The 27,719-nt window shown below is 32.4% G+C and overlaps 2 protein-coding genes across 2 annotated transcripts in view; both read right to left on the reverse strand.

The window, feature by feature from the left end:
- LOC130612994 (DNA repair protein REV1-like) overlaps nt 1-12,576 on the reverse strand; it is a 63,075-nt gene extending 50,499 nt beyond the window's left edge. Inside the window, exon 1 of the mRNA XM_057434320.1 lies at nt 12,372-12,576. The gene's annotated coding sequence lies outside the window, so the exon portion shown is untranslated. The remainder of the gene's footprint in view (nt 1-12,371) is intronic.
- LOC130662485 (histone-lysine N-methyltransferase SETDB1-like) overlaps nt 1-12,874 on the reverse strand; it is a 36,030-nt gene extending 23,156 nt beyond the window's left edge. The window contains exon 1 of the mRNA XM_057461368.1: nt 12,584-12,874. The gene's annotated coding sequence lies outside the window, so the exon portion shown is untranslated. The remainder of the gene's footprint in view (nt 1-12,583) is intronic.
- Between the last annotated feature and the right edge of the window lie 14,845 nt (nt 12,875-27,719).

A 27,719-nucleotide genomic window follows, 5' to 3' on the forward strand; every position in this document is an offset into this window, starting at 1 on the left:
TTTACTAATTGAAAACACAAAGCTGACTTTCCAAATCAACTGTAATTTAATTTTTCCCTTTTACTTACTAATATGTGTGTTTCTAAAAAACTATTTGACAAAGTCAGCAAGAAACACATATATGTGCCAAAAGGACTTAAAAATGGTAGATGGAGCTAAACTGCAAGTTTTGGTCATGTTAATTGTGGTGACAATTCTTCAGCACTTGTGGTTACCATATATTACCATATATTACCATATATTACCATATATTAGATTTAGGTTTACAATGTCCAGTAGAGCCTTGCACAGTGAAGGTGGTTTGACCTGATCTTAAGATTAGGTCTATAGCTAAGTTCTTCCAGATGTTGTTTATGTTCTTCCTGCTCAAATGGTAAATCCTATTGTCGAATTAATGATGATGATAGTTTACAGATAGAGAATTACCTGTGGCTGTGTGATAGCGTTTCGTTACCTTACTTTAGATGTAGAAAATTTCGTGGACCAAACTTTCACTAATCATTTTAAGTTTAATTTTAGTTTTTGGAAAAACATTTTTATTCCAAACAAAAAATGATAATATAAGGCACAATAAAGAATAAGAATAAAGAATAAAGACATCTACTTTTACTTCCTAATGACAATTTTGTAACAAGTACAGATCTTCAGGAATTCTAAGGAACTATAAAATATTTTGTATTTCTTAGTAAATATTTTGGACTTTGCCAGGAATATCTTTTTCGTTACTTTCTGATCATTTCTGCGTTCTTGAATTTATCTCTTTCTGCTTTTGTCTCAATTGTTAATTGCTTTGTTTAAATATAGATTTAGTTTTTGGAAAAACTTTTTAATCAAAGCAAAAAATGATAATATAAGACAAAATATTCAAATTTTTGTTACAAAATTATCATTTCTGTGTCATTTAAGAACTCAGAAATGATTTTTTTTGTTTCTGTACCCTACTGCGTTACTACTGTGTTAGGCATCCATTATAAGAAATATGTCATAATAAAAGCAATCTACTTTTGCTTTTAATGATGATTTTGTAACATATACAGATCTTGGAGATTTCTAATGAGGCGTGATTTCTGTTACCTTATTATCACATTTTTGTTTTGGTTAACAAGATTTCCCTTGAAGATTCTGAAAAATGGCAATTCATATAAAGTTATTTTAGCAGTTAATTAAATTCAACATTTATGGTTTCTTGGATAAATGTTGAGAAAAAAGTACCTTTTTTTCTTTCAAAGTGTTACAAAATTATCATTTTTTTGTTTTTAAAGCAAATAATGTTGTATTTATGATAGTAAGAACCGGAACTTTCATTAGTCCGAAAACCGGTCTTTTTCCATTATTTTTCTTGACTTTATTTTTTAAAAGATAAAAAAAGATAAAAAAACAGATAAAAAAACTAACACTATTTCTAGGTCCCTTAGTTTAACGTCCCTGAGTTTAAGTTTAAGGGAAAAGTATAACTAACAAAGAGAGTCAAAAGGTATATAAGACAGCACGGTGAAGGCTGTACCAATCCGGTAAACCAGCCCTACCAGTTTAACACTTGCTGTGAAAGTGAGAAATTATAACCGGAAAGGCTGTAACCGGTAATCAGCCCTACCAGCTTATTAACATTTGCTGTGAAGTTTTGGTTAGAGTTGAATTGGTGAGCTTTGTCCTTAAACTATGTCTGCTTTCAAATCTAAATGTGAAATACCAGCTCGACGAGAAAATAGACCAGCCTGGTATAAAACTCACGTAAAGCTGAATGAAATTTTGAAGAGTCGTAAACCCGAAGTAATTTTAATTGGTGACTCCCTTGTGTCTAATTTGTCAAGGTACAATGCTGTATGGGACAACTACTTCACACCACTCATTACCACCAACCTTGGTATTGGTGGGGACAAGGTAGAAAATGTATTATGGCGAGCTTTAAATACCAACCTTCCATCATCCTGTAAGACTGTAGTCATTCTTTGTGGTATAAACAACCTACATAACAGTGTACCTAAAGACATTGCGGATGGTGTAACATCTATAGGTATCGCGCTTCGTAAGAAAAAAGCAAACTTGAGGATTATTGTGTGTGGAATTCTACCTCGTGATTTCCATATTTCTAACTTATGGAGAAAAATAGATGATGTCAACTGTTCTTTGAGTAAAATTTGTACAAAGAAAAACCTTGAGTTTTTAATGCCAGAAACGGATTGGGTATGTAGAGACAATACTCTAAATATGTCTCTGTACTATGGGGATTGCTTACATCTAGTCAAGAAAGGTAATGAAAAGTTGGCCTTATCTATTACTTCGGCCATCAAGATAAACGCTAGTAGGAGAAATGTTTGCACTAGTGAACATAACTGTAAAAAGATGAACAATACAACCAAAATACCATTTATATTTCATGAATGTGATTATGTTCATCAACCTCCAGTAAGTGCACAAACTGAAATTCCTATTAGATACGAAAAAAGGCTGAAAAAGAAACGCGAAAAAACAGTAAAACTAAAAACTGTGAAACAAAAAACTAGTGAACCTACTCGTAAAAAGGTACCAACAACGACAAGTAATACGGAACTTAACAACTTGTTTTGTGATAAATTAACACAAGGTAAAAGAAAAACGCAAACCAAATTTTTTAATTTTCATTTATTTTTTAACATAATTTTCTGTTTGTTTTTTATTAACTTTTCAATTTCAATTTTTGAAAATATTAAGCCTGAATTTGTAAATAGCACTATATTAAATAGTAAGACAATTTTACCTGTTCATAAATTATTATTCTCACCTTTTTATATTTATAATCAAACCTTTGACGGTTTGAAAGGAGAAAAAAACAGTATTAACCTGCAGAAAGAACTGGCCAATAACTATGCAAACATCTACATTCCTGAAAATATTTTTATATTTTTCGTCTTCATCATAGTTAACTTTCTTAAAGTTATGAGCTGTAGAAAGAGAAACTTATTGCTTGCATCAGCTGGTTGTTTCTTTCAAATTGCCATAGTTACACTTGTTGTACATAGTTATCACAATGAAGTTTGTAAATACTCCAAACTTGAGCGTTGTAACAAATCATCTTTCTTCGTGCCTGAATCTGTAGTTCTTTGTAACGAAATTACTAATAAGAACTTAGAAACTAACATCAAGTACTATATGTTGTCTTTTCTTGTTTTAAGCAGAAAAAACCAGACAAACTATCTTTGTTCATTGATTCTTCTTTCTGGTGACATAAGTCTAAACCCTGGCCCTCCTGTGGATATGACAACTGTGAATGAGGACTGGAACGTGTTCAAGAAGCGAGGGTTTCATATGGCTCATGTCAACATTAATTCGCTTTTACCTAAAATTGATGAACTTAGGGCAATAGCGTTCTCAACTAAAATAGCTATTATTGGTATAACAGAATCTAAACTAGATAATACTGTAACAGATTCTGAGGTATCTATTGAAGGCTATAACCTCCTTAGATGTGACAGAAACAGGCATGGAGGAGGTGTTGCTTGCTTTATTAGAAATGATATTTGTTACAATTCTCATAAGCGACTTTCAGAAAATTTGGAATGTGTCATGTTTGATGTTTTATTTCCTAAAACAAAGCCTTTCACTGTTGGAGTGTTTTACAGACCACCAGATCAAAATAATTTTGTCAATAATATTTCAGATGAATTTACTACATTAGATTTTGATGAGAAAGAAATCTATCTCTTGGGAGACTTTAATATCAATACTCTTTGTAATGGTAGAAGTATTTTTAAAATGAATAAGACAGCACTTAAGAGTGATCATGTCTCTGGAGTGCAAAAGCAATATGTAGAATTTTGTTCGCTTTATGGCCTTAAACAATTGATTGTTGAGCCTACAAGGGTAACTTGTGCTACTGCAACAGTTATTGACCACTTTTTAAAAAATTGTGTTGGTAAAGTTTCTCAAAGTGGAGTTTTAAATGTTGGACTATCAGATCACCAAATGATTTTCTGCACCAGAAAAGTCAAAAAAATCAAGTTTAATACCCACAAACATATCAAATTTCGATCTTTTAAAAACTACACAAAAGAACAGTATCAGGGTCTCCTAAGGGATACAAACTTTCCAAATTATAATGAGTTCACGGACATTGATCTGGCCTACTCTGATTTTTTGACAAAACTAATGTCAGTAATAGATACTATAGCACCTACTAAAGAGGCCAGAATTAAATGCAACTCCCAGGAATGGTTTGATGGTGAGATTGCAGACAAGATTGCTACTAGAGATAAACTTTTTAAAAAGTTTAAGAAGTCAAAATTACAAATTGATTCTGACCTCTGGAATGAAGCAAAAAGTAATGTGCAAAATTTGATCAATAAAAAGAAAAAAGAATACTATAAAAACAAAATAACAGAAAACACAGGCAAGCCTAAGGAACTATGGAAGACTAAAGTCTATGGGACTTGACAACTCAAAGAAGTCAGATCCGAACTACTGTCTAAAGGATGAGGATGCCTTACATTTTGATACAAAATCAAAACTAGAGATATTTAAGAACTTTTTCTCTGGTCTAGCAGATGGGCTGCTTCAAAATCTTCCTAAGCCCTCAAATAGATTTGGGATAAATGCTGTCATCTCATATTACAAATCGCTAAACATTGGAAACAAGATATTCAATTTTCAGCAAGTCTTAGAAGAAGATGTGCTGAATTTGCTGAATGATACTAGTACAACAAAAGCACCAGGACTTGATACTATATCTGGAATTTTCTTGATGGATGGTGCTGATGTTCTCTGCAGACCAATAACTCAATTATGTAATCTTTCTATCTCACTGTCATCTTTCCCTAGTGAATGTAAGATAGCTAAACTTAAGCCACTATATAAGAAGGGATCAAGAACTGATCCAAAGAATTACCGCCCTATATCTTTGCTTCCTCTTTTTTCTAAAATTATTGAAAGAGTGGTCCATAACCAAACACAAGCTTTCTTAGACGAAAAAAATATATTATTTAAATTTCAGTCTGGCTTTAGAAGCTGTCATTCAACAGATTTTTGTCTATCATATATACATGACAAAATTTCAAAAGGTTTTGATGCAGGCTTGCTGTCTGGTATGATCCTCATTGACCTACAAAAAGCTTTCGATACCATCAACCACTCCATACTTTTGGAAAAATTAGGAACTCTTGGATTTTCAAATGAAGTAATTCTTTGGTTCAGGTCTTACCTTGCAAACAGAACATTTTGTGTGTCAATAGATAACTTATCATCTAATCCAGGTAAACTGGAATGTGGTGTTCCCCAAGGTTCTATCTTGGGTCCACTTCTGTTCTTACTTTATGTAAACGATATGCCACAAGCTTTAGTACAATGTGATCTTTTTCTCTACGCAGATGATTCATGTCTCTTATTTCAACACAAAGACATAACTGAGATGGAAAATGCTCTTAATACAGACTTCAGTAATTTATGTGATTGGTTTGTGGACAACAAACTCAGCATACACTTTGGTGAAGACAAAACTAAGTCTATTCTTTTTGCCTCCAGGGGAAAAATTAAGAAAGCAGAAAAACTTAATATTTCCTACAATGGAGTAGAAATCAAGCAGCATACGAAAGTTGAATATCTTGGTTGCATCTTTGACCAATCACTGTCTGGTGAGTCAATGGCCTTACATGTGATTAACAAAATTAATGGCAAAATTAAATTTCTTTATCGTCAAAGCTCATTTTTGAACAAGGATCTGCGATGACTTCTTTGTAACTCTTTAATTCAACCACATTTCGACTATGCTAGTACTGTGTGGTATCCAAACCTGACAAAAGTTTTAAAAAAGAAGCTCCAGGTTGCTCAAAACAAATGTGTTCGCTTCTGTTTACAAAAAAGTAGCAGATCACATGTAGGTGCTACGAATTTTAAGGAAATAAATTGGCTACCAGTTGGCGAAAGGTTTAAAGTATGCGTAAACAATCATGCATATAAATTTTTTCAGAAAAAATGTCCTCTGTACATGTCTGATGTATTTATTCCATCAAGTCATAGAAGAGCTTCGACTCGTTCATCATTCCAGAGGCTTGAACAATCTTGTGTAAAAACATCCCAAGGTCAACAGTGTCTTTCCTACCTTGGACCCTCCTTATGGAATACTCTTCCTGAGGGTCTTAAAAGATCTAGTACTACAAACAGTTTTAAACACAACCTAAAAAAGCACTATTTTGATGTTATAACGAGAAGGGACTCAGATGATTTTGTGAATTAAATTCATATGATCTTTTGATAATCCTTTCGTTTTCGTTTTGCTTATCTTTTTTTCTATAAGGGTAGAAATGGACCACAATGGAAATCTCGCCTTGGCTTGTTTTGTGTTATCCAGCCATCAAACATATCAACACTCAGGAAAATTGCATTTAATTTTTTTATATTTTTTATGATACATTTTAATATTATATATAGTTTATTATTTTATTTATTTGTTTTCAATTTCTTTTTCTCTGTAAATATTTTTAACGATTTTATAATGATGGCAAATATAACTTACTTACTTACTTAAAGAAAAGCTTGTTACTTTATTATCACTTTTTGTTTATTATGTTTCACTTAATTTCTCTTTGACAGATTGCCCAACTTTCACGGGAATTTTTAATTGTTACAGTTTTCCTCTTCCTTGAAGAGATAGACATGACCAAATTGTTACAATAGCGACTAAGATACTTAAAATGATAATTATGTAACATACACTAAATGTTCACAATTGGCCAAAAAACTGCCTCATATTTTTGAACAAGTCCCTTACAGGTTGCAAGAGACATTAGTTCAACTTGCCTCCAAAGAACCTTGACCTCAGATGTATTCATTCAGCTTAAAAGTTACTCACCCTTTTATGTATTGATTTACCTTCACTTACTAATGTTTTATTTATTTTATGTAATTAGCATACAAATGGTGGATATGAGCTACCAATTAGATTTATCATCATGGTGCAATGGAATGCCAACATTGCCAAATTAAACCTAATTGATGGATGTCTGCAATTGAAACCGAAAACAACTGCATCAAAGCCGCTGTGGCAGTGAGCATCACAAAATAGCCATACAAATTGCTTTTGCCTAAGTTTTCCCTGGAATTTCTTTTGGCTCATGTCATGGTTTTCGTCCAGACTTAGAAACAGCTAGTCTGTGGATAGCCTCTAATATGATTAGTGGGAATGCTGAGCCTTCTTCTCCAGGCGTTTAGGTAAGTAATGTGCTAATACAAGTCATTGTATTACCACACTAATGCTGAAGGTTAAATGAAAGCACCAGTGATTAGCATGTGTATATGGCAAAAGAAGGAAGGCCACGAAAATAGTAGTAGCTAGTAAGACTCATGCTCACCTAAGCAGCCTGCACAGCCCAAAGCTGGGATATGCTGCTGTTAATAAAAGTGGAGAAGCATCACTTATTTGTTTAATTGAAGAGGGAGAAGAATTCTGTGAGAAAAAGAGACATGCAAAGGGAACCAATCGGTAGAAGAGAAGAGAGAGCAGTTGGACACAAAAAAAATTACAACTAAAAAAACTAAAGCAAAAATAATAACCACTCATGACAGGGGCCCTGTTTTTGACAAATACCACAATTGAGAGGTTCCTCAATTATGAAATGCTAACATTAGTGTGCATGTGTCCACCTTTCCACTCTAGGTAGCAGGTAGCATAGTAAATGTTATACAATAAAACTCCCAAAGAAAAAGAAACAGTTTTAGAATTCGAAAAACCATATTTTACGTTGTTGTTTTGTCATATTTTACGTTGTTCTTTTGCAAAACAGAAATTGTTTCTGTCTTTGGAAACTGTTTTTTGGTTTGGCTGGGGGTTAAATAACTTAAAACGGGGGTAAATTTGATTAGAACTCTAGTATTAAAAGAACCCCTGAAGTACACTCCATTTTCAAAAAATGGATCACCCTCCTAGCTAGCTAGCTAGCTAAACTTGCTTAGCTACTACACAGTAGCTGAAATAAACATAACAAACATCTTTCTATCATTATATTCATGTAACTGAACCAAAACTATGGATACATACAACAGTTTGTTATAAGGGTTGCCTAAATCATAGTCAGAGTTTTTGTGACAACGGTTATGATAAAAAAAATGTAAGTAAGTAAGTAAGTAAGTAAATACATTTATTTGTTAAGTTAGATTACAAAAAATAAACTTTTTTAAAAAAAATAAATTGTCTAGAGTATAAATAATGCAATAATCTAACCTAACAGGAGAGCTAGTCAAATAGATAAATCTAATCAAGAACTAGCCCCCCTGTCAACAAAAAAAAAATAAGATAGACATATATATATATATACGTAGTAGAAATAAATTAGACAAAACAAACAAAAAAAAAACACAAGAAAAACACAAGAAAAACAAACAAAAAATCAATAAATGAAATAAGATATATATATACAAAAAATGAATAACTAATTGAACTTAAATTTAAATTTAAGTGTAGCAAATAAATTATTAGTTTATATATATTCCTTATAAGTATTTACTTAACAATTGATTTGTAATTATTTTTTTGCACTGGTTTTTGGATAGTGATGACAGCTTTTTATCACTGTGTTGGTTATTAATTGTATTCCAGCAACGGATTGATTGATATTTTATACTATAAATTCCATACCAAGTGGTACTAACATTTGGAAGTATTAGGTTATTGTTTGATGCATTTCTAGTATTATGGGTATGAGTATTTGTAACCAGAGTGAAAATGCCTTGCAGAGATTTAGGCAAATTTTTATGATAATGATCATACGCAAATAAAAAGTCTTTCAGCTTAATTGTGTCAGGAAAAGTAAGTATTTTGGATTTATTAAATAATAGAGAAGTAGGGCTGTTTGCAGGTTTGAAGTTCATAATTTTAATTGCTTTATTTTGAAGGGAGATAATTCTATTAAGGTAGGTGCTTTTGTTATGTCCCCATATTTGACATCCATAAGTTAGATGTGATGAGAAGATAGCATGATATATATTAGTTAAAATATTATAGGAAACATAGTGTCTTATTTTAGATAATATCCCAATGGATCTGGATAGTTTTACTTTAAGATTATCTATGTGTATATGCCATTTTAAATGTTTGTCCAGAGTGATCCCTAAATATTTAATAGATTCAGAAGGTAAAATTTTATGGCCATTGATTTTTATTTTGATATCATAGTCAATAGATTTGTTTGGATGGGTAAAGAGGATGATTTCTGTTTTACTAGCATTTAGGGATATTTTGTTGGCCCGGAGCCAGTTGCAAAGGAATCTTAGATCAAGGTTTAATTGCTTCCTTATTGATTTTAAATTATCACTAATTGTCAGTAAGTTAGTATCATCTGCAAAATGGTGGACTGTTGAGTATTTAATTGCATTGTTTAGATCATTAATATAAATTAGAAATAGTAAAGGTCCAAGTACAGACCCTTGGGGTACTCCTATTGTTATATTTTGGACATTTGAATCAAAACCATTTATTGAAACATATTGTTTTCTGTTACTAAGGTATGATCTGAACCAGGAGTTAGATAGTCCTCTAATTCCATAATTTTCAAGTTTTTTTAAAAGGATAGTATGATCAACAGTGTCAAATGCTTTTTGCAGGTCAATGAATGTTCCACATGCAAAGTTGTTGAAATCTAAAGTTTCTCTTATTTTCTCAGTAATACTGAAGAGTGCATTATTAGTGGAATGATTTTGTCGAAAACCAAATTGTAGATCATAAATACAATTGTGATAGTCTAAAAAATTGTATAATCTGGAGTGCATGAGTTTTTCAAAAATTTTATTAATATTAGAGAGGAGTGATATTGGGCGGTAATTGTTACATTCTAGACTAGATCCTTTATTTTTATATATAGGTATAATTTTTGCAATTTTTAAGTTATCTGGATAGATGCCAGTCGAAAATGATAGATTTATTATCTCGCATAGGGGTGTTGATACATTGAATTTAATAAGTTTAAAAATATTGCTGGGTATACTAAAAGGTCCGTTTGTTTTATTTTCATTTAAAGAAGATATCAGTGGTATTATTTCATTTTCAGTAGTAGGATTGATAAAAAAAGAATTGTGATTTGCGTCATTAAGGTAATTATGGAATGGTTTATTAGAAGGTGAAATTTTATTTTGAAGTTTTACTCCTACTGTGGAAAAATAGTTATTAAAGCAGTTAGCAATATCAACAGGATTATTGTTAATTTTATTGTTAATTTTTAGGCTAGTAGGAACAGTGGTTTTCATTTTGGATATGCTAATAATGGTTTTGATTCCGTCCCAAGTTTTTCTAATGTTATTCGAGTTTTCAAAAAAATATTTTTGATAATGTTGTTTTTTACTTTTTCTGATCAAATCAACAATTAAATTTCTGTATTGTTTATAATTATTGTGTAACATATTTTTATAATTATCATTCTTTCTGTAATTTATGAATTTTTTCAGTAATTTATCTCTTATAGTGATAGATTTACATATTCCTTTTGTAATCCATGGTTTAGATTGTTGCTTGTATTGTTTTTTTGACATCTTCTTTAAAGGTATATGCTTATCTAATAATTGGTTTATTGCATGATTAAATTTATCAAATGAATAATTAGGATCATTTTTACTCAGAGAAATTTCATTATCCCAATTAATTTTAGTTAGGTCAAGTAGAAATGCTTCTTCGTTGAATTTTGAATAGTTTCTTTTATAAATATTTTGTTTTTTAGAATTGGATTTTATGTTCAAATTTGGAACCAATAAAAATTGAGGTAAATGATCAGATATGGATGAAGTTAGGTTTCCTGAGACACAATTGGAAAATTCAAGACAGTTCGAAAATATGTTATCAATTAGCGTTTTAGATCTTGGTGTTATTCTTGTTGGTAGTGTAATATGTGGTATACAGAGATTTGAAAACAAATTATTAATGAAATCTGAACTTTGGTCGTCTTTACTGATGTTGAGTAAATTTATATTAAAATCACCAGATATAAAAACACTTTTGTCTTCATTCATAGTTTTGTTAATTATTGGTTGAAAATAGTTAGAGTTAAAATCATCAATTGACATTCCCGGATGTTTGTACACACAGCCTACAATTGTATTTTTTTTACGAGGACTAATTATTTCAATAAATATAGATTCTAATTCTTTAGATTTGTATATATTCAGATCATCTCGAATCTTACAATTAAAGTGATTGCGTACATATAATAATGTCCCTCCTGCACTGGATTCAGTGGGAGTGTGGAATAGTTGATAGCCTTCTAGATTAATATCGTAGTTTGGATTCAAATTTTTCATAATTTTTGTTTCAGTAATAGCTAAAATGCTAAAATCAAAATTTAAGATATTTAATAAGGTCTCAAGATCGTGTTTATGTCTAGATAAAGAAGCTATATTCAGATGGAAAATAGAGAAGAAATTTTCAGATTTAAATTTTGACGAACAGAAGTCATTGATATCATAATATTGACAATTAATGGTTGGATTATCATCATCATTAGCTTTATTCATGTTGGATGACAAATTGTTAAATTCTTTTAGAAGAGCCTCAATATTTTCTGAAGGTGTTATATTAAGTTGAGAAGATGTGTTACATTTAAAATTTATGTTTTTTGAATTGAGAAAAACATTAATTTTCATTGAAATAGATCCTTTCCAGGACCAGCATGCATGTATTTTAGCTTTTGTATACAGTTGACGACACATTCCAAGTAACATTAAGTCATATTGGCACAGGTTATCAGAAATAAAAATATCAGAACTATTCAGGTTAGGAGAAATTGACGTAAGATCAGTATCCTTTAACTTTTTTCTACGTTCCAGAGCAGTCTCACAGAACTTCCGGTTTACAAATCGAATTATTGTTCGCTTTGGTTTGTTATGTTTGCGCTCGTTTTTTGTTAATGGAAGTCGATGACAAGCTTCAACATCGTTTACGTTAATAGAAAGATCTAACCTGTTTAGAATATTTATTGAGGTTTCTTCTAGGCATTCATTGTCGATTTCAGACGGAATTCCAGAGATTTCAATATTATTACGGCGTGAATATCTGTCTTGTTGAGCCATCAAACTTCGCATGTTGTCCTCCAATTCATCCATCTGTTCGTAGTTTTGGGTTTCAATTTCCTTGATATGTTTTTTGAGTCGTTTGTTTTCATTGAGAAGGCGATTGATGACATTATTTTTCAGCTCTTCTATGCTGTCTCGTATGGACTTGAGATCGTCCAACTGCTCAATTTCTTTATTATTGAATAACAAGTTTACCAGAGATTCTTTATTCATTTTGTTTATATCAGTTTTACTTTTACCAACAAAGTCTCTAAGTTGGATGTGAGACATACTCCCCTTTTCGTGCCTGCGGCTACAGCTTCATTTGGAGCGCGGTTGACAACAACTGCAAATTGCTTAAACTCAGGGACCTTAAACTCAGGGACCTAGAAATAGTGTGAGTTTTTTTTATCTGTGTAGCTAGAGCTAGGTAGCTAGCTAGCTAGCTAAAAGAACAGTAAGCCCCGTCTCGTTTGTTATCTTTAAAACCATGCATGACAAAAGGATCAATCACGAAAATACAATATTTTGCTATCTAACAATCTTCCTAGAATATCTTTACACAAAAAAGTTGGCTGAGTACCTGTTAAAGGTTATTCTTCCCGTACTGTTGATGTGTTAGCCATAATATTTACTGGGCATTTGCCGTGTGTTAAGTGCATGCATCTCTTTTTCCATTTGGAAATTGCGTTTCACTTGTTCACACTCTCCACCCTGGCTATTAGCAATGTGAACCCGTAAAAGAAGTGTGCAAGAATCTTCTGCGTTTCACATAAATTTTGTTGTTCCTGCATGCTTCTCGCAACATCCATACATTTGAATCTTTTCTTTGTTAAACTTTGTTTTAACTAAAAAAATTCTTCTTTTTTGATTTTGGTCAAGATTGATTCCAGCTCAGAGGAAGAACTGATCTGTAATCACGGAAAAAACGCTAGCGACAAATTTTCTTCACTTAAAGGATTTTTTTTCTCATTTTTTACTAAATAAAATCATTTTTTTCCTTATATTTATTCATTTCATGCATATATTTTTTAAAGAAAAACTAATTATTACAATTTTCAAATCCATTTTCGTTCCTTTTATCAAAAAACCTTTCTACACACGTGAGTAAGGAGTTTGGTCACGTGACAACTGGTTTTTTTATGCATTCTCCATCGCAGAGACTAATTAAAAAGTATGTCACACCTTCAGCAAGTGACACTACATATAAATAGGGGTCATATGAAATTTATCAAGTCAAATAAAGCATTGAAAATTCCAGTCACATGCCACGTTTTGATGCAAGAAGGTATCTTGTATCTCGAAATAATAATCTGGAAGTCGTGTATATAAATTACAAAATTGTTTCTTGGAATAACGAACATTGGTTATAGGCGTTCTTTCTACATATGGTCCAAGGTATTACTTTATAATCATTATGGAAAATCTTATTTTATCCTGGTTTTAAACCGAATAACAACTTACTCTGGGTTTAGATCCATGATTTAGGTAAGAATATGACATAAAATTAAACAATTGCTTGTGTGGATATGGATGTTTTTAGCAAAGGTTTTTTCATAATCTTTAAAATTGTACAAAGAAACTTTTCTAATCGTTTAGAATGGATATTTATCAACATAATTACTAGGTCAAAAAGGAGAGTCACTTTCTTGGAATAATAATATTTGTAAGTAAAAAATCGCGTAATCGCCTATTTTTATATCCACTAGTCGTTATTAGCCCGTGGAAAATCCAAGGGTTCGCCCGTCATTTTTATACCGCATTGCGTGCTTCTCGCTATTGCGCAGCTAAACTACCATTTTGCGTGACAAAAAGACAGACGTATACGGGTATTATAACTTTTATAGGTATATACGGCTCAACAAAATCTATACACTGTGTGTTACATATATTGCATAAGAATTCAGCAACTTCCAAAACAGTATTGGACGATGAAAACTGCAAAAAGAAGGAGATTTTTTAATGGAAGATGAAAGAACCTTGGTCAATTTACCCCATTAAAATGCAACGTCTTCCAACTCATCGCAACTTTAGTCGTGTTTCAAGCTTTCAAGAAAAAAAAAGGGATTTGTGAAATTTATCACGTTTAGTAAAAAAAGATGTCACTAATCTCTTCCCCAGGGCTTCTTTTTCGCTTTTTAATATGTGGCAGCGCGGAAAGCACGCATACCTAGAAAGCGAAAAAGAAGATCTGGGAACAAGATTAAGATGTTACGTGGCGAGAACTTTTTGTGATTTCGCGAAAAAGAATTTTGGCCATGATTCAAAATATAAGCTTTGGCGAGAAGAGTCAAATTCGCTAAATCAGTGGATTTTGATGTACCTTATCCTCCACCAAATTTACTGTAGTTTCAAAGAAGTCGCAATAATGTCCCTACATGTTTCAATGACCGCGTCTTATCATATTGTGAAACCAATTTCGATAGCTAACGACTTTAATATATTTTTTTTTTTTACTAAATTAGGGTCAACCTCGGCATCAAAAATTGGTAATAGTGTGGAAAATGCTTAGAATCGTATTTGTCATGTTATAGTAATAAAATGGAGAAAAAAGTTATTATAATTATTATTGAAATTTTTTACCCAGGATAGCCTCTTCAGTTCCTACTGGTACTGCTATCAACGGGAGTCCTGCGAAAGAGGTCCTAGTGAATTTAAAGCTCCCATTTGATCTACGAAAGTCGTGCAAGCACAGCAATCGCTCAACTAGACAGCCGCCTAAAAAATCAATCCTATTCTCATGCTGAGAACTAAGAAAAAAGGATAGATTCACACTTTTATAGCCTCTGGTAGGACTTGGACGGGGTGTGAACCCAAGACCTTCGGTGCTGAAAGCGAACGCTCTATCATAAGGCTATCAATCAGTAGTATAAAGCCAGCATTTCATCATTCTCTGCAAATCAACAGAAGTTCTGTTTTGGTAAAATCAGCAGTAATGTGATAAAAATTTGCTTCAATGAATTGAAATCACCACTACTGTATGTATTTAGTTCTTTCCAAGTACATGCATTGTTTCTGAAAATTTGAAAATAGCTAGAATTGTCCCAGTGTCTAAAGCAGGAGATGTTTATAAATTTAATTACTGACTAATTTCAATACTTATTTGCTTCTCAAAGATTTTAAAGAAAACCATTCATAACAGAGTGTATTTTTTCTTGAACAGTAATACTTTTTGTACAATATGCAATTTGGTTTCTAGGCAGGTCATTCAACTGATCAACCAATCAATGAGTAGAGTCGGGGTATTTTTAAACATGTAAGGAGACTGAATCCACAATAAGTGTCTCCGATCTCAGCAAGGCATTCGATTAGTCAACCACGTGGTTCTATTAGAAAATGTCTCGCATGGTTTTAGAACTATTTCTTCATCCAGTGTACAGCCTGTGGTAGTTGAGAAGCTTATAATCTCCTTCTTTATAAACTTACCATGTTGGCGTATCTAGGAAATAAAATTAAATCCTTTCCTTTTTTAAAGCCACCTTTATACACCGCTTTTGCTACTTTTCATTGTTGTTTAAGAAAACCGGACTTGACGTTCTATCTTGTTTAGGGACGTCATGGCTATCCTTTTGACTTTATGCAAATTCAATGCAGTCTAACAGTTGCTATGAATGTATCAGTGCCGTAACCGCCGGGTGGACGGGGGGAAGAAATGAAAGAAAGAGAGAGAAAAAGAAAGAAAGAGAGAAAAAGAGGGAGATTTAGTGTCATATCTCCAAAAGTTAGATAGCCCAAGAAAACTACTTTTGTTTGACGTTATAAAAGTAGGAAAACTGATGTTAGTAATGCCTGCTACAAATGCTGTAAGCGAACGATGTTTTTCAACGTTAAACCGCGTTTTCAAAAAAGTGCCAGCACCCTTAAAATTTCTAGTGCTCTTATCATTTTTTATATTATTGTAGTCGTGTAATGTAAATATGTATCTCTTTCTACCTTTTGGTTTCTGATGGAAATTCTTATCTAAATTTTGATGCCAATTAAACAATGCAGCTTTTCTAAATTACTAAAATATCCATCGTGATAACATTAACCATAAAATCGTTGACGTATGAAAGGGTATTTCCGGCCATACTAGAGATATAAAACTTAAAAATTTCCAACCCGGCGCCCACCAATTCATTACGTTACCTCGGGTAGCCACTATATAAAGCGAACTTTATATATGTAATTTTTCTATATAGCCCCCCTCCCCCCATCCCTCCCCTCGGCGGTTATGGCACTGTGTATAGACTTTTTGTTATACCATAACACTTTCGCAAGTTCACAGTGAGCTTTGAAAGCAGCGTGTAAAAGAAGCATTAGAAATAAACCATCATATCCCACTTTTACGCTAGGAAATCTGGAATTCATTACGTTACTTTTATATACATACAATCCACATCTTGATTACTATTCTGGCTTGACCCTGGAAACATTTGTACGTGATTAGAACAAAGTTAATGCTTGGATGAAAAAAATAAGCAAAAGAAATTAAAATTATCACTTAGGTAAAGCTTTCTAGTCCAGTGGATTAAAGCCTAAAATATGCTTAACTGTTAGCCCGTGGAAAAATCAACGGGTTCGCCCGTCCTTTTTATACCGCAGCTAAGCTTCCATTTTGCGTGACAGACAGACGTATACGGGTATTAAAATTTAGACTAGTCGTTAACCCGTGGAAAAATCCACGGGGCGGCCCGTCGCGTTCGCTCGACCTTTAAATTTACCCGTCGCAACAAAGTGGATAAAAATATATCGCATTTGATATTCGTGCGCATTTTAAAAATTTCGTGTTTCCGTTACGGGGTGCCGCTTTCGCGGACACACAGACTAAAGACGGCTATTATAGGATATCCTCTTCTTTTTTTTTTTTGCCAAAAGAAATTTACATACAACTATTTCAAAATTACAGATACAAGTTCTACATACACATAAGTACAAGTATAAATTTCTACAGTGGGATATCTATATATACATAAGTGTATCACGTACGTAGAATAGAATGGGAGGAGTAAGTAAAAGACTATGCAGTCTTATCATCTCACACCTTACATAGCCGTCATTAAAAAGAGCGTCAAATAAAAATTGATAATTAAAAACTTAATAAAATATTAAATGTTATGTTAAATAAAAGAAAGCGTTTAATTATCACACGTAGTGTTGTTTCAGAAGAAGACTTGTTCGTTATTACTTCGTGACAGCTGATTTCTTAGTGCAAGTTTAAATTGTTTTGTAGATGGAATGCTTCTTATCTCATCGTTTAGAAGCATGCTCCAGAGTTTTGGGCCTCGGTTTGATATTGAAAATTTTGTTACATTAAATATAATTTTTGGCCGGAGGAAATTATTACCAGAAAATTTAGTTAAGTATTTATGTTGAACTTTCTTAAATAATGTAATAAATATAACTGGTGCTATTAAATTTTCAATCTTATACATGAAAACAAGGACTTGAAAAATGTTTAGCTGGCATACATTAAGAATACCCAGTTCTTTTAGCAGTGCTCTAGAATGGGAACATTTATTCTGTCGTAATATAATCCTACTGGCATGTTTTGCTGAATGTGCAGTTTTTTTAATTTTGTTATATTAGTGCTACCCCATGCAATGTTTGCATAATCTAAATAGCAGTGTATAAAGGAAAAATATATGCTTCTTAAGCAGTTCTTATTTAAAGCGAAACTGGATTCCTAAGCTTTTGGAAATTTTGTTTTCCACTAATTTAGTATGTTCTCTGCAAGTTAAATTTTCGTCCAGGAGTACTCCAAGAAATTTCATTGAATATTCTCTTCTTATGTTTACATGATCAATAACTAATCCGGGTAACCTAAGAGGTATTTCATCTTTTTTACTAAGTTTGTGAAAAAGGTATATCTAGTTTTTGAAAGGGATAATTTATTCGCTTTAAACCGATCAGCCAATTTAGTCAATTCTAGGTTAAGAGTTTCAAAAAGTACTATTATATCTTTATGAGTAATGAATATATTTGTATCATCAGCAAATAAAATTAAATTTAAGAGACTACATCCTCTAAATATATCATTGATATAGATAAGAAACATAACAGTGGTCCTAAAATTGACCCTTGAGGTACTTTACATGTTATAATCCTGTAGTTAGCATTTCCTTCGTCATAAGAAATATATCATTTTATTTCGAAGAGGTAGTTATTGAACCATGCGAGACATGTATTTCTTATGCCATAATATTTTAGTTTGTCTAATAGAATCTCATGGTTGACTGTATCGAATGCCTTATTGAGATCAATAAAGACCCCAATTGTAAATTTATTCTCATCAAAGGCTTGAAATATCTCTTGACTCCACTGAATGATTGCGTGATCAGTTAAATGACCTGCTTGAAATCCAAATTGCTTATTATACAAAATATCGTTATTGTTCAAGAAAGAATAAACTCTGTTGTACATGATTCTCTCTAAAATCTTCGAGAAGCAGGGGAGTATTGAAATTGGTCTGTAGTTAAATGCTTTATAAACATCTTCTGCTTTAAAGACTGGGACAACTCTAGCTATTTTTAACTTTTTAGGAATAATGCCTGTAATTAGAGATGAAGTAAATATATGCAGTAGTGGAGATTTTAGTTCATTGAAACAGCTCTTTAAGACATTGCTGCTGATTTGATCAAAGCCAGGACTTTTGTTGTTTTTAAAGAATAAAATCCTGCTTCTAGTTCCTCCCCACTTAGCTCTTCTTTCTCCATTTCATTATCATGATATGACAAATACGATTTAAAGAATTTTGCACTGTGACCTATTATCGACGCCAAGGTCGGCTCCACTTTAGTGAAGGAATTGTTAAATTCTTCAGCTATAAAAGATGGTTCTTCAATTTCATTTTCGTCGTTTACAAGTTTTGAAGGAAAATTATTACTTCTAATTTTTATTTTACCAATCACTTCCCTGATTATAATTCCATGTTTTTCTTGCATTATGTTTGTATTTATTAATTTGTTCATTGAAGTAAAAATTCTTAGCACGCTTTTTTATTAATTCAAAAAGGTTTTTATAATTTTGTATACAGTGTTTCATTCCTGTAGGTTTTCTTTTTTGAATATTTTTCTTATGGTTTTTTTTTTTTTTTGGATTTTTGGAGGCCCCTAGTCATCCAGGAATTTAAGAATGTTTTAGTCTTAATAAAACTTAATTTCTTAATTTTTAGTCTTAAAAACTTAATTTCTTCTGGAAATATCGCATCATAACTTTCCAAAAAAATTTTCAGAAAGCTATCATATGCGTCATTTGCATCCTCCCCTTTTACCACGTCGTCCCATTTTACCTTAGCCAATAAATACTTAAATAATGTTATTGTATTTTCATTTATTTTTCGCGTTTTTATTTTTACATGGTTTGACTGTTTAGCAAAGTTTGTATTGGACGTGATAAAGATGGGAAAATGATCAGAGATGTCTGTTTTGATAATACCTGAATATAGTTCTTTGTCGCAAAATGCATTTGTTATGATGTGATCAACTACTGTGGCGTTTTGTTTAGTTACCCAGGTTGGTTTATTTATGAGAGGATGATACCAAGTTTGAAATATAAAGTTAAAGAAACACTGGATGTTTTTGTTTGTTTCGTAATCAAGTGTATTGAGGTTAAGATCCCCCTAGCTCTGTTCTTTTTTTATACAATAGAAAGTTATGAATAAACACACACACGCCACCACCCGCCTTGTTAGAGTTTCTAATTTGATGAATCACCGAGTAATTACACAATTGAAAATTTGAATTGTTTTTTGTCTTCATCACGACACCAAGTTTCAGTAAGACAAATTATTTTAAAAAGAAAATTTAGAGTGTGTAGTGTTCTAATGTTGAGATGTAGTATAGAAAAGGAATCATTTTTGACGTATGCAAAAATATTGTGTGAATTGAGAAAATATTTTGTATTAATGTGTTTGGACAATGTACAGTTATAATAATTTAAGTCTGTCCTTAATGGCGTTATTTCTTCATTGTTGGCGTTAAAAGGGCCGGTGTAAAAAGGACCGATAAGGTATTGAAAAGAAATATTTTACACAAAATGAGGTAATTTTGTAAACCTTTGATTTCTAAGTAAACCTAAGAAAAATTTGGTCGGGGAATATTTTAGTCAGTTAAGATTTGTTTTTCACAATCCAATCCATTTTCTTTAAATCTGATAAAGATTTTTCTGATAAAGCAGGACAAGGGGTGCAATGTCGTTTAGAAAACACATAATGTAGTTTTTGTTGACATCGTTATTATAAAACATTCTGACAAAAATCAAGCCTTTACTGTTTCTTTAAAATGGGATAGCTCCTCCTTCCTAGGACCCTCTTTTATTATCTTTATTATTGATAATATTTACCCAGGGTAGCCTCTCCAGGTCCTATTGGTACTGCTATTAACGAGGGTCCTACGAAGGGGTCCTATTGTATTCAAAGCTTTCGTTCGAGCTACGAAAGTCATGCAAGCACAGCTATATTACTAGATAAAGTTAAGGATAAAATAAAATACTTTCGACATGAGTTGACTCCTGTTCCACATAAGGAAACCAAACAAAGCATCTGTGGCAGACTACTTACACACAAATGATGGTTTATGGTCATCTAAAAGAAAACCGTAACTATTGGAGATTAAGACACAAAGACTCTTCGACTGTTAAAAATTATTCCTGAACTAAATATGCTGCACCAACGACAAAAAGGCACATTTCATTTTGAGATTGTTTTATTTAGGTTGAGTAAAACGGCCGTTTGGAAAGATATAAGAACCTATCTAGGAAGTAAAAGACGGCCCGAAAAGTAAACATTATTTTAAAACTCATCTACATTTTAAGAATATAAAAATCTGGAAGAGTTGGATTTCAGATTGAAAGAAATAAAGCCCCTCTGCAACAGAACATGACACAAAATTAAGGCAAACGTTTTAGTGACTCGATGGTTTTGCAAAAGTCTAATAACACCATAACGAATGAAAACTTATGAAGTAATGTGTTGAAAGTCATCCTTATTCACCTCAAGATTTTATTCCAACAACACCACTTCGTCCTATAAGAAGTTGATACGTCTTATCCGTTTGAAACAGACAACATCATGCTCAACATGATCCAAGGAAATCTGTTAGATCTCGTGGTAACATATTGTTGTACCGTCAACAAAAAAGATGTTCAGGAAAATGTGCTTAACAAAGGTGATTTACTTAAGACAGAGGAGATGACAAAATTCCGCGACAGAAAATCAGTGAATCTGATCCAGGAAAACCACGTAGATTTGGCGGGAAAGGATTTCCAATGCACATCAAGGAGAAACAGGACATGATGATTATGGACCAAACAGTCTGCTAGACCTTGCACTTAAACGTCTGCAATATCGCCATTTTAACATTGCAAAAAATGCAGCGTATACATACTGACAAGAGGAACAAGAAGGTAAAATATAGAAAGAAATGAAAAAAAGAAAGAAATGATTTTCAATATTAAAAATTTTCAAGAAAAGAAAAACCGTAATGACGAACAAGATGATGGGGACAATAGGTACGCAGTGAACTTTAAACTACGTGAAAAAATGCAGATTTTCTGACTACAAATTGAATGAGGACTTTAGCAAGATTATGGGTCAAAAGGACGTATCAAAAAAGGGAAAAAAATTACTTTATCAAAAGTCTGGGCCAATATTTCGAAGTCTCGAATAAGTCAACAAAGAAATAATGAAGAAATAGGTTATATAGAAAAAACGAAAAAACAGTTTATTGCTATTAGAGAGAAATAAATACAAATGTCGAAGACAAATTTGATAGCAGTTATGCCTTAAACAATAAGATTGGGACGTTCATCAGTAAAGACAGCGACGGTGAGAGTTTTAATGTCAGTAGACAGTCTCCAATAAAATAACTTGCACTTTTTTAAAAAGGAAACAGGAAAAACCTTTTTCGCATATTCAGCTTGGAGTTGTTTTAATTTTGCTCTTTTCAAGCCTTTTTAACGCTATAAAAATGTCCCGATAAAAAAGTTTTAGTAAAAGTATTAGTATTCTGATAAAAAAGTATTGGTATAAAACTATTTTCTAAAAAGATATATTTATTTTCTTTTATAAGCACATTCTAATGCTATCTTGGAGGAAGAAAAACAGTATTTCCTCCTCCAAAATGCTACAAATGCTAAATCTAGAAAGAATAGAACAATCGTTATCCAAAGAATATACACAAACTAACTCCTGATAGCAATGAAAGAAACAAATTCGCGTAAAAATGATACAAAGCAGAATATAATAGTGTTTCAAATAAGTATAAAGGTTAAGTTAAATACAATGTACAAAATATTATAAAGCCCGGTTATGAGAAATGATGCGTAGGTATTTTATCATACGACGATTGCGGTGTTGTCATCTACGCTACGCAAAATTCTGGCGTTTTTGTAACGATATCGTCTTGGCTGAAGTGAAGCAGAATGTCCTCCAAAATGCTGAATTACCGAAACACGCACAATAACCTCTTATTTTTTAAGAATTTCCTAAAATTGGGATTACAAGATGTTAAATGTCCTTTGATTCCATCCTTTAACCCTACTATTTGTTCACTGCAATTCCTCTTCAGTTCTATGGAACATGCTACAAAGATCGATACTAAACACAGGCGGTCAACGAAGTACATTGCTCCTAAATCTGCCAATGAATTTGTCTTCAAAATACTCAAGAGGGTCATCTGTATCCCAACTGGAATTATTACAAATTTCAGTTTATAGCACGTCATAAGGACCCATCTCCTACTTACCTATAAGCCAATATCGTTTAACACCATCACTGGTACGCTCACAGTAAAAAAGCGATAAAATTATATAGCGCAGGATTTATATTCGGAAGATTACGGTAATCAAGCAAAGACAAATAGAAGACGTTAAAGCTATGATAAAAAACTTGATGACTTTTTCCAAAGAACGTAATATTTCCTGAAGTATACAGATAAAAAACGAAAAAAGAAACTATTAAGAGACGCGATTCATGCGTTAATTATTTACTAATTCGGACAAATCTTATATGATGAGAAACCGATTAGAAAACGTAAGAAGAGTTATAAAAGGTCGTTTTTTTCCCTTTTATCCCTTAGACGAAACTTGGTGGAAGATCGGTCATAAACTGTCCTATAGTTAGACCGTCATCATTTCTTAGTAGTATTTTGTTGTGAAAAATACTCCCAAATTTTAGAAAGAGGGTGATTTAAGAAACCAAACGCTGCCAAACGCGAAGCATTTACAATCCTTGTCAAAATATGTTTAGACAAGACAGCTAATTTCGAATTCGCCGCCACAAGTAATTGCGTAGGCTATTTCTATATTAGGTTCACGCATTATGAACTTGTCTATGTTCAAAGCGGACTCGGACTCAGGATCTTAGATTATTTCGTTAAGTCCAAACTCTTAAAAAAATGTGCTAATTCTTGCTAACGTCAGCAAGGTCATTTCCCACGAATTTTCCACGCGAGCGTGCTAGAGAATGCGACTAGAAAATTTTTAAAGCTGTCAGCCTGGTCTACGTGTGGGTGCGCATGGCATTCTCGACCAAAAGAGCTGTTTGAGATAAACTCGAAGCTGCTTTCGAGGTTTTAATCTCAAATCAAAGAGCTTTGGGGACAAAAATGTGTGCATGGACGTATATTAGAAATTTGTCTAGCATGGCAAACTTCAAAAAAAAGCAAAAAACGTAGTATCATTGACTGTATAACGTTCCTGTCCATAATAAAAAAATGACAACAAAATGCCCGGCAACTCAAATCCTAAATAAAATGCTAATTCCTTTTTTTAAAAAAATTGTTGCGAGATTCGGTCATTGAATTTTGTATTGAATAAACTTTCAATAACACAAGTTGTTAAGTAATGGTATACCCATTAAAGAGAAAAAAATGATTTAGCAGCTTTCCCCCAGAAAGGGTCGTGGAATAACAATTAGATTTCAAACTTGTGTCCAGTACATCTTTTACAGAAATGTATTTGCTATACATTTTACAATTTTAAATAAAATAACTTAATTTTAGGTATCCCAGTGCTTTTTGGCTTTTCATTGAGGACACTAAAGACAACATCCTACTACTTTTCGAAAAGCGGAAAGAGAACTGGGAACGAAGTTAAAAACAGGCTTGTGAACATTATACCAGTGCGATGGAGGGTGGAGAGGAGAATTGGAAAACAAATGATGGCAGTTGAAGCTGTGTACTAATAATATTGGTGAACCCTGAACTTTGTAGCTATATGTGAAGTGAATGTTCTTTTCTTTGAATTACTATAGTAAAGCTAGCTGCTATTTTTATCCTTCCCAACTGATAATCTAAAAGACCGATATGAAATTTATAATTCCTGCGTTAAGATAACAAAAAATGGAGTAGTAAAAAGTAGTGGGGTGTGATGGTGAAAAAGTCTAATGTAAAATCTTTTGATATATCGCTAAAGCGATTGTTTTTTTAATATTCATACTTATAATCATGAAGGCTATTGTTTTTAAGATTTGGGCAGCCAGACATATCTATGCATTTAAGTGAAATTCACAACTTTTTGCAACTCTATTATTGTGAAATTCTTAGCTATCAGAGCTAGCCTAGCCAACTAGCCAGCTAGCTAACTAGTAGCCTCTAGAGAATAGCAGGTATGCTAGACTAGCTATCTGGGAAACATCAAGGCGATTGGTAGCTCAGAGCTACTGATCCCTTTGAGCTCTTGGCTCACATATCCAAGAGGCCATGAGGTTGATCCTTGAAGTCTGTTGTCTGTTGCTGGGCAAAAGTTTAGATTTTCGTAGCTCAAATGAGAGCTAGTGTATAATTTACGTGATTACATAAACAACGGCTCTAGTGACAATCTGGCAACTCCACTCACTATATAACTCTAGGGTTGTGAATATAAGTCAACCTTGAAAAAATGCCAGTAAATCGGACATTGTCGAGAAAAAAGGAATTGGCTGAAACGTCTTAGTTGCATGATTTACGTCTCAATTCTGTGATGTGTTTATTTCAATGTGAGATCCACTGGAATTATTTTTAAAATTATGCAGTGGACAGGTTTTTTTTTAAATATATAACCTGCGAACAGTGTTTTGTATGGTACTGTAACATAAGTATGAGAAGAACGCCTAGGTGTAGAAGCAAAATAAGGCCACCGTTGAAAATATGTTTGGTTAGCGTCATTTCTAATTACAAAAGTGAGTCGGTCGGTTGGATAAAAATTTTTCCCAAAAAATTACAAAAATACTATATTTCGCAGCCATATTTTGTTATTCGTTTTTAATGTACGCCAGCTGCATTTTTAGACTCCGTTTCAATTTCAATTTTTGTCAGTCAATGTTGTTCCGATGGTTTTCGCTTGTATTGCTGTATAAGTGCGAACAGGAAAATATAGCACTGAGTAGTGCAGCGCAGTCCCCTGTCGAAATACCATTCGGACGTAACAACCATAATTCGGAGAATCGCTGAAAAGGTAAATGGTGGATTTTGTTGTCGAAGATTGTTCGTGGATTGTTTGGTTTATTTTTCACAAATTTACTGACTCCCCAACTCGTCTTTCGCCTTTCAAAGTGAAACACTTTAAAACCGCTAATATTTTTTTTAATTTACATTACAATCCCTAAGAGAATTTAATTCCTTTTTAACACCAATCTTTAGTAAAACTAACCTTGAAAACAAAACTTTAATTCTTATGGGAGATTTCAACATTGATCTTTTGTAAGTAGAAGAAGACCCCAAATTACCTCATTTCTTGACCTTGTAACCTCAAATTTCCTTCAACCTCATATTACTCTCCCAAGTCGCATAACTTCAACTTCAAAAACAATAATCGACAACATATACATGTCCATGTCCAATCATAAAACTATTTCAGGAAACCTAATATCAAGTTTCTCTGATCATCTACCACAATTTCTACTATTATATTCTCATTACCAGACCAGTAAAATTACCACCAAACAACACTATAGTGACTGGAAAATTTTTGATGAAGCTGAAAAAGTTATCCAATAAAAATTGGGATCAGGTTTTTGATTTTAACGATGTAAATAGTTCTTTTAATTCTTTTAACATATTTTTTGATAATAATTTAAATACTTTTGCTTCCCTTAAATTGATGACTAAAAAACAAATCAAAACGAAATCTAAGCCATGGATTACTGCAGGAATAAGGGAGGCTATATCAAAGCGAAATAAACTATTAAAAATTTTTATTAAAACAACAAACCTAATCCACAAATCTAACATCCGTAATCAATACAAGCAGTGCGGAAGCCGTATAGTCAATTCGTAACAGTAAAAAAAACCATTTCACAAGATACTTTAAAATAAATTTAAACAATACAAAAATTATCTTGAAAGGGATAAATAATATTTTAAACTAAGTAGACAACAAAATAATAACAACGATCCCCTTCTTATTTCTAATAGTTTTAATAAACATTTTACAAATATTGCTGATAAAATAAGAAATAAAAAACCCCTATAAATAAACACTTTTCCTCCAAAATAGCAACCCTAATTCTTTTTTCTTCTTGCCAGTAGACACTGAAGAAATTGTAAAAGTAATAAAAACCCTGAACATCAGTAAATTGGTCAATGTAGCCAACGAAATCTCACTTGCATTAACTAAAATAATCAACTTCCTTTTCAAACATACACCTATTCTGACCTTCTTAAAACAGTTGAAGTCATACCTGTTTATATAAAAAGGCTCACCACTAGATGTAAATAATTATAGACCAATATCTTTGCTCTCTAATGTTGATGAAGTTTATGAAAAAATTGTTTACTTGCATCTCATCTCATCTCTTGATAAATTACTAATAACCAATTTGGCTTCAGAAATAAACACTTAACTAACCATGGCTTAATCAGTCTAATTGAAAACATTAGAAAACAACTTGACTCTGGAAATTTTTTTTTGGAATTTTTATGGAGTTTTGAAAAGCCTTTAATACCGTTGACCACAACATCTATTGGGTAAAATGCAACACTATGGCATTCGTGGACTAGCAAACTCTTGGTTTAAATCTTATCCTACTAACCAAAGGCAATTTGTTTTTATTTCTCGAAATAATTCTTCCAAATTAGAAATTTTTCATGGGGTGCCCCAGGGATTGGTCCTCTACTCTTCTTGATTTATATTAATGAACTCCTAAACTGAATTTACTATAGTGATGTTTTTCACTTTGTAGACTACACCAGTCTATTATGCTCTAGTCCCACTTTGAAAACCATTAAGAAAAGAGTAAATATTGATCTAAAACTTCTATGCCACTGGTTGCCAAAACCGAGGTTATTCTTTTTAGGCATCCCAATAAATCAACCAGCTATGATGTTAAACTTAAACTAAATGGCAAAACACTATCATTTTCCACTTGCGTTATCTTGGGGTTATTATTGACTCTCACTTAATTTTGTCACTTCATATAAAAAAACTTTGCTACCAAAATTTGCAGAAGTAATGGAGCAATTTCCAAACTCTGTCATTATGTTCCCTTAAAGATACTCCTCTCTGTATTCTACTCTTTACTTTTTTCTCATGCTTCTTATTCCTCCCAAGTTTGGTGTCTAACCCATAACATCTGTACTGATCGAATCAGTATGGATGTTATGGGTTAACTTCAAAAAATAGCGGTCAGGCTCATCACCTTTGCTGACTTTAATCAACCCTCCAGATACAGATACAGTTTTTATAGATCAAACATTTATCAATGTTTGATCTAAAAACAATTTTTTTATTTCACTAGTTTAAGGAGAGTGTGAAATATAATG

This window comes from Hydractinia symbiolongicarpus, chromosome 10 (assembly GCF_029227915.1).
Source record: "Hydractinia symbiolongicarpus strain clone_291-10 chromosome 10, HSymV2.1, whole genome shotgun sequence".
Classification (NCBI taxonomy): domain Eukaryota; kingdom Metazoa; phylum Cnidaria; class Hydrozoa; order Anthoathecata; family Hydractiniidae; genus Hydractinia; species Hydractinia symbiolongicarpus.